Here is an 8,143-nt window from a genome sequence, read left to right on the forward strand (position 1 = left end):
GACGTTTTGATCACAACTGAAGCTACACTTCTCGGATTGTGGCAAATTTTATGACGTTTTTAACCTAAGACATAGAACTACATTTTCTATGAAAACATCGACACCCAAATCTCACATTTTCAGGGTCAAAAATTGACATCTCAAAGAAAACAGAAAACTATCGGTTAAACAGGTCATTTGGGCAGTCAGGGGTATTTAGTCATTTAATAAGCTACAGTGATCCGATTGAAGTGAAATTTTACAGGTTGATAGTTAACTGAATTCCCTATAACTTTCATGATTTGAACAAGAGCTGATTTGGCCTTTATCATAGACAAATATACTGGTTAGATCGGTTCAAAGAAACAGGGCAGAATCTATACCAATGTTGGAATTCGATTTTTACTCTAACAAAGTTACACTCAATTCCAAAATCACTTCACAAGTCCTATTTCCAACCTTAATACATCATTTAGTAGTTAAACAACACTAATCAAAACTGAAAAGATGCAAACCCTAACTAAACATGCCACTACTCTATCAAAACTAAACAATCAACCATCATATGCCAAGATTACAAGTTTTTATAGCATTTTTAGCTAGATTAAGTTAAAGACAAGAGGTGGATGAACTTATACCTTTCCAAAGCCTTCTTGTAAGTGAAAACAAACCACTCTCTTCCAAAAATTGCACCACACCAAGTTTTCCAAGCACTAAAAGATAAGTTTAATCGGTTTAGTTTTTGTAATTTCAACTCAACAAGAAAGAATCAAGGTTAGAGTTGAAGTTATTTTTCTCTCTTTTTCCCCTCTGAGTTTCGGCCAACATGAAAAAGAATTAAGGAGAAATGAAGCCAATTTGGTGATAAGAAGGAAGGAAATTGGTTTAGTCAAAGTTGGTTGGATTTCCGTCAAGTGTCGCTACAAGATTAAATCTCAAATTTTCTTTTCTCTCTCTTCTTTTAGTCCAAATTTTTGGCTGTCTTAAGGAGATATTTAGGGCTGATTTTGCTCAATTAATAACAAGGAGACTAAGGTAATAAAGTAGTGTCCAAATAGTGTACTCAATCGGTAGCAAACGATGCACGTCGGTTCAAGCCGATTATCCTTAACTTGCTTGTACTTGTGTTTTAACTTGTGATTCACAAATTTATTATTAGCACTTCTAATCATACACTTTCACTTATTTAATACTTGTTTTTATCCATCAAATTTAGTACACACACCTTACCAAGTGATCACACTACCAAAATGCACAAAAAACATACCAAAACCCTAGTATGCACAAAAAAAACCCTAACTCATGCCATTTCTTTAAAAAAATCATAACTCGAGTTATAAATGTCAAACATTTATATAACTTGGCCTGTTAAAAATTAGACTTAAAGCACTACTAATCTTTAGAAGACACCTCAAAGAAATTCGGCTTATAAGTTAGTCCAAATTGATCTATAAACTATTACAACATTCCTATGTTTACTTGTGCAAGGCAGAATTTTCAGTCAACTTTTCCAACTTTTAAGAATTTAAAGAGATTGAATCAAACTCTGAATTTTTCACTGTAGGAAACAAACGAAACTCAATTCCAATTTTCCTACACGAAATTATAGCCAATTTCCCAAAACTACGCAGAGTCTCCTGCGAAAATTTTTAGATTTTCTAACAACTTGAGATTATGAAACTTTTCTTAACAAAATTCACTCCCTTGGCTCATATTCAACCAAGAATCTAAGACAAGTAAGTTCAAATAAGAGCTATAAAGATAAGTAAAGTTTCGGGGTCTCACACTCTCTCCCCATTAAAAGAATTTCGTTCTCGAAAGTCGAACCTTTGCTCAAACAAAACTTGATGTTCCAATATTTTCTTCCAATTCCTAAGTGGCTTTCCCTTATTCATAGTACTGCCACAAACTTACATAGAGGGAAAACTTAATGGCTAAGTTGATATGCTAAGGAAGCTCAATGAAGGCATCAAATTGTGCAAAGTGATATAAATTTAGGAACTTGATGAAAAGAAAATTCGTAACTGTGAAACTTGGTTACTACTCTTGCTAAATCATGAAATAAAACACTATGTATTGGCAAATAATCTCCAAAGTATATCTTCTCTCATGACTACAATTAAATCTCTAGACACATACTACCTTCCATGCCTCTTTTGAAAAAACAAAAATAGACTATAGAGGCATAAACAAAATAAAATAGTTATAAAGTTTGGTAAAAGCATTTCTAAATCATAAAGTAAAAATAATAAAACACATTTAAAATAAAATGCTCTCTTCATATACATAACATAACAAGTCACATACCCTATGGGACATTAACCCTAGGTATTGCTCAAGTCTCACCATTAGCCAAAATTTTAACTAGACAATGGAAAACATGAATCGTACATTCTACCATTGTAGACGAGTTAAGCACTGGTTGGTGGGTTAAGATATATTCTCTGACAGGCACTCTGGATTTATTTCCTCCCACATTTGGTTGTTTAGGGTTTAATTTGAGGGAACAGGTTGCAACCTGACGCTCAGCACTACTACACCGTAAACATTTTCGAGTCCTTCTCCAACAATTATCCTCAGTATGGTTGGTTTTTCCACAATATCTACAAGATAAGTGATGGATTGAGGTTTGATCTCTTTGTGAGACACCTCTCAGTTGTCCTCCTCCACCTGGGGCTCCCTTCAGAGTTACTACCTTGGATCTCTCAGAAATTTTCACACTACCAGCTCCTCGACCCATCTTAGAGGGTGGCATACCTACATTACCTTGTTCCTGCCCTTGGTCTCCACTAAATGCACATCTCTTTCCTTTCTCTTTCTCGCTATACTTCGTAGCGAATTCATTTTCACTAATCGCTTTGCGTTTCTCTTTAGTATCGTGGGAACTTCTTTCACCTCTTTCAACTTGATTACCAGAAAGTTTTTGAGATGCTACTTGGCTGGGCGAAGGCACCACTTCAAACTTATTCCGTACCCCTTTTAGAATCCCCTTGTATTTCTTTTCCAATTCCATGTTCTTGTGTAGCAGTTCAATTTTCTCCACATATTCTTGTTTCCATCGTCCTTCCCAATAGTCAACTAATTTCTTTTGGAATTCTACCTCCATCCGAAAGGTGTCTTTTTCCTTATGCATACCTTCCAAATTTGTCATACTACCAATTTTTTTAAAGTCAAATGACAGCCTGCCATGAAAATCAAAAGATCGGAATGAATAATCAATCACAATTGGAAACTCTAGCCATATCACTCTTTCATTCTTTTGTTTACAAGTTACCCAAGAAATATGAATTTTAACTATACCCTACCGAGGTAGATAAGAAATCTAAACATAAGTACTTATTCTTTTTCTTGGATCTTTTCACGAGAATTACTATCATCGCTTATCCATGAAACAAAATGTAGATTTATATTTCTTTAGTAGAAGTTCCACATCCTAACTCAACTCACTCTCTCTTATACACTTACTTATAAACTCACTCAAGAAGAAACTATAACTTCTAACCTCTCAATAATGCCTTTTCCATCCTCCATCTGGGTGGTTGTCCTAATTCCGCCAAAATTCGTATACAAGTGTGGAACTTACACTTTTGTCTCCAAAAATTTCATATATAATTCACAACTTAAATAGAAATCAAACTCAAGTTCCTATGCGGTATCGTAGAAGGGTAGAAAATAGAAAAGATAGTCAAGCAAGAGTTAAGCCGAGTTCAAAAGAAATTCATGTATAACCGTAATCAAATCGCAATAAAATCATAGAAACACGAAATAAGAGTGCATAGGTACGGGAGAAATAAAACAAACTATAATATTAGCGCCTTAACGTTCGCAAAGATCACCAATCTAGCTATCATCTATAGAAATCCTAACCAGAACTGCACGAGACTAATCCATGACAACACTCACTGATCCACTTTCCGTAATCAGTTCAATCTCAAGTCCATTACTAGAACCTTTCACACCTTGAATTTTACCATCCAACTTTATTTCAAGTTCAATCGAGATATCGACCCTTTTTCTAGTACTCTCCACTTTTAGTACTCAGATACAAAAATCCGAAACTAGGAGAATTCACATCTCAGGCCGTACGCTCCCAAATGCAAATTTTTCAAGTTCAAGATTCCTATCTGACATACATATCTATCTACCTCAAGTATCATGATATAGATTTTACATCTATAATTTTCATAATTCACAAGTTACGCTCATGAAGAGCACTGAGCCCTCGATACTTATTTATAAAATTGGGACCATATCATCACTTGGCCCAAGTTCACCTTGCGCAGAGATCACGCGAGGCAGCTCTGATACCATTTGTGACGACCCCACCTCCCCCTAGAGCGTATCCTAGGGTTTAGCGGATCGCCTACTCAAGTCTCGTCGAGACTCACTCACTTACTGAAAAAAATAAATTACAACCATAGAAAGGAAATAAAACAACAATTTTCAAGCTTAAAAATATATTAGTACTTAAATCCATCTCCAAGACTCATACATGCCCCAAATGTGTCAAACATTCCAAAATCCAAATGCATCCAACCCTAACAAGGCACTAGCGTGAACACAATCGCAAAAATTTAAAAACCAGACTTTGCTAGTGTGAGGACTCGCAAAAAAAATTACTTATTTAATCTCCTATTTCTAACTTATTTAATTATTTATTTGACCTTTTATTCCGAATATTATTTTCTAAGCTCTTGAGATCTAATTACATGGAAATATAGTTTCATTATACTTTTAAAATGACTTGTTTCAAAAATTAATTTTCGGAAGCTCGTTTAGTGAAAATAGTGAACACGTCTTTGGAAATATTGACCGATTGATAGTACAATAAGTTTGGAATATTGGAGACATGTACAATGGACCTAAATTAGGTATTTTAATGTTTAAATACTCAAGTAATAGTTATTAATAGTATCGTTATAAGAATTTCTCGGAAATTTCGCATTATTGCGCTTAAATTGGAGATACGCGTTTTCACACGCGCGATTTAAATTTAAGAACTTTAGACCCTTATTTTGGGACAATTAAGAGTGAATAATATTTATATAAATACAAGTGCATTAGAGGTTTAGTGCACTAGTGAAACAAACGCGAGAGGAATCGAGCACGAAACGCGCGCGAGTGCGCGCGGTAGTAGAGTTGACTTTTGCACAAATGGGCGACACACTTGAAGCTTCTCTTGGAAGCAAAAATCTGATCACTCTCTTCTCTCTCCTCTCACCATTCCAGCCGGCCATCAAGGTAGAAAAGGGCCAAGTTTACTTCATCAAATTCCTTCATCAAAACTTCATCAAACCTCTTCCAATTGATGATGGATTTAATGTTGATTTAGTGCTCAAAATGGTAGATTAATGGTGTATAACTAGTAGAAACTTCAAGGAGTGCATGGAGTAAAAAATTTCGATTTTGCCCCTGCTTTGATCGAACTCTTTTCTGCAGAATTTTGAGGGTTTAATGATTCGTATATGATGTTTATATGTTGTATAGTTGGTGTATAAAATTTCATTGAAAAATAACATGATTTGGTTGGTCAAATAAGTTGATTTCCAAAGTTAGCAAAACTGGAAAATGAATCCCGTATTGCCCAGGCAGTCATTTTGTATCGGCCATAACTCTTTACTCCGATGTCGAAATTAAGTGCGGTTTATGGCATTAGAAACTAGACATTCCCAGCTTTCCATTGGTACCAATTTCACATTCTGGTTCCACTTGAGTGAATCACACCATTTGATTGAAAATCACTATCCTGTTTCGTTTCTCTCTAGGAGACAGGACAGGACTTGTATCTTGATGCTCAAAAATGAGCTATTTGTGGATAGAATTTGGAAATGATTTCTTCTGATAAAATTCAGCTTTATGAGAGAGCGTTCCAACGCCATCAACCACGCCCAATTCCAAGTTGAATTGAGTGAGTTGTGGCCAAAGTTTGAAACTGCTACAGTGATAGAATTTTCCACTTGGACAGATTTGTAACTAACAATGATTTGGGACTTGTTGTTTTGGAAACTTTGATGTTCAACATCTGCCAAACTTTATATTAGATGTTCCTTGGACCTTGTTTCACAAATAAACCAGATTTGGGTTGGTTGCTTTGGACAAAATGTTCAAAAAGGAAAGAAGAGCTAGAAGACAGTTTTACCTTGGAAAATTCTTGAACTTTGATGGTTTAGTTAACTACCTTCCTGTGTGAATTTTCAAATAAAATTTGATAGACGAGTAATGCCTATATGGAGGTTTAATTGTGAAAATTTTGGTAATATTCTAAGACTATTTTGATATGCAAATGATGTCACAAAATTCGCTCATCGAATCTGGAAAACTTTTCGTTTTCTCTTAGCCAAATGGTCAAATCTGATTTGGAGAGTTTTATTTCGAAAATTTGGATGTCAATGGTCTTTAAATTGCTCAGTGGATGTTTATGAACTCTTGGTTTCAATAATGGAGAGATTTGGAACTGATTTCATGGTACAAAAAGTTTGTAAACAAAAGAAAAGTGAGAAGGTAGTTTAGCCTTGAAACTCTTTATAAACTTTGGTTGTTTTAATAACTGCCTTACCGTGAGAGTTTTTGTATGAAACTTGGTAGAAATGTTGTTCACACATGGAAGATTTAGTGTACCAAGTTTGATATATTTCCAATGCCAACTCAATGACCAAATGATACTTCGAATCTAGTCTTCAAACCTGGAAAATAACCCAACAGTCTTAACTTTTTCAGCAACTTGGAGCTACTATATCTTGGTGCTCGAAACTTCGTTTCTCGTTCCGCTTGTTTTGTTATACTTTTGGATTACAACACTAATTGATTTCCAAATTTCAAAGGTTAGTTCAAAACAAGTAAATTTTTCCGAATTTCCAAAGTTGGCCAAAAACCAACTTAAATCTATCTTGGTAATTCAAGTTACCAACTTTGAACCAAATTTTGAGTGCCTTTCACTTACATTCGTGAAAAAGTGTCTTCTAAGAACTTTTAGTACTATCAAAGAGGTTTCCAATGGTACCAAGTTTTCCAATTTTTGACATGTAGAATGTAAGATACGATTTTTCAAAGTATCGTATCAAACCTGAAAATTTTTCGAATTTTCAAGGGAAGGGAGTTTTGAAATACTCCTTATTCCTTCGATATTACTCGAACATTTCATACTTGATTTTTAAAATGAAATCTCTATTGCTCATGTACTTTAAGAAACTCCTCTTGAGGTTCATTTTCATAAGATTTTCTTAGATTGCACTAACGTACAATCTTCCTCGATAATTAGAGATTCGTAGTGATATTGAGTGGTACTTGATTATTGTTTGCTCAGGCACTCGAGAGGACCTTCAAGAGGATCTCGGAGCGGACACCTAAAAGTTTGTTTGAGAACTACTCGCTTGTTTTGACTAGATAAGTGTTCCATATAGGAATACGTAATTGAATAAGTTTAGGACATGCTTATTTCATGATTATTAAGTGTTAAGTACTATGTGTTAAGTATTTACCATACTCATGCCTATTTAAGGAATGTATACTTGCATTGTATATCTACATGAATTGGTTAAATGATTAACCATATTAAATGACCATATGAACTCGATACATGCTTAACTTGCTAGATTGCTTGTTTAGCCTACTCGATTTTGAAAAATGGAGTCGAGTGTGTACTTTATTGCACTCGTTCTCTTTTGAGATGAATAACTCATGCTTGGAAATGCTCGAATAACATGACTTGGTATGCTACGGTTGAATACGTCATTGAAGTGAATCTCTTCGACTCTCACATGATAAAAATGGGATAACGGCCAATGATAGCCTATTAATATGACAAATGCCTGTCAATTAACTATCACTACTCAACCGTTAACAGTTAACCGTTAACCATTTACCAACCCCCATGACTACCTGATTACTTGACTATTTGCTCACACGATTTCCTATCTACATGACTACTCGATATCCGTGAATTACATGCTCCCACAAAATCAACTTGTATTGCTTACGTGCTTACGTGCTAAGTATCCACTTGATTATTTGATTATCATGAATCACATATTATATGAAGCTGTCCATCATTGTTAGACGAGTGTGACCTTTACCTCATTCGACCTACTCAAATGATGAATTTTATCTCTTGTCGAATTACTTGGTTACATGTACATGTTGTAAGTTCTAAACTGAACTTGGACCC

The sequence above is a fragment of the Coffea arabica genome, chromosome 10c (genome assembly GCF_036785885.1).
Source record: "Coffea arabica cultivar ET-39 chromosome 10c, Coffea Arabica ET-39 HiFi, whole genome shotgun sequence".
In the NCBI taxonomy this organism is placed as follows: Eukaryota; Viridiplantae; Streptophyta; class Magnoliopsida; order Gentianales; family Rubiaceae; genus Coffea; species Coffea arabica.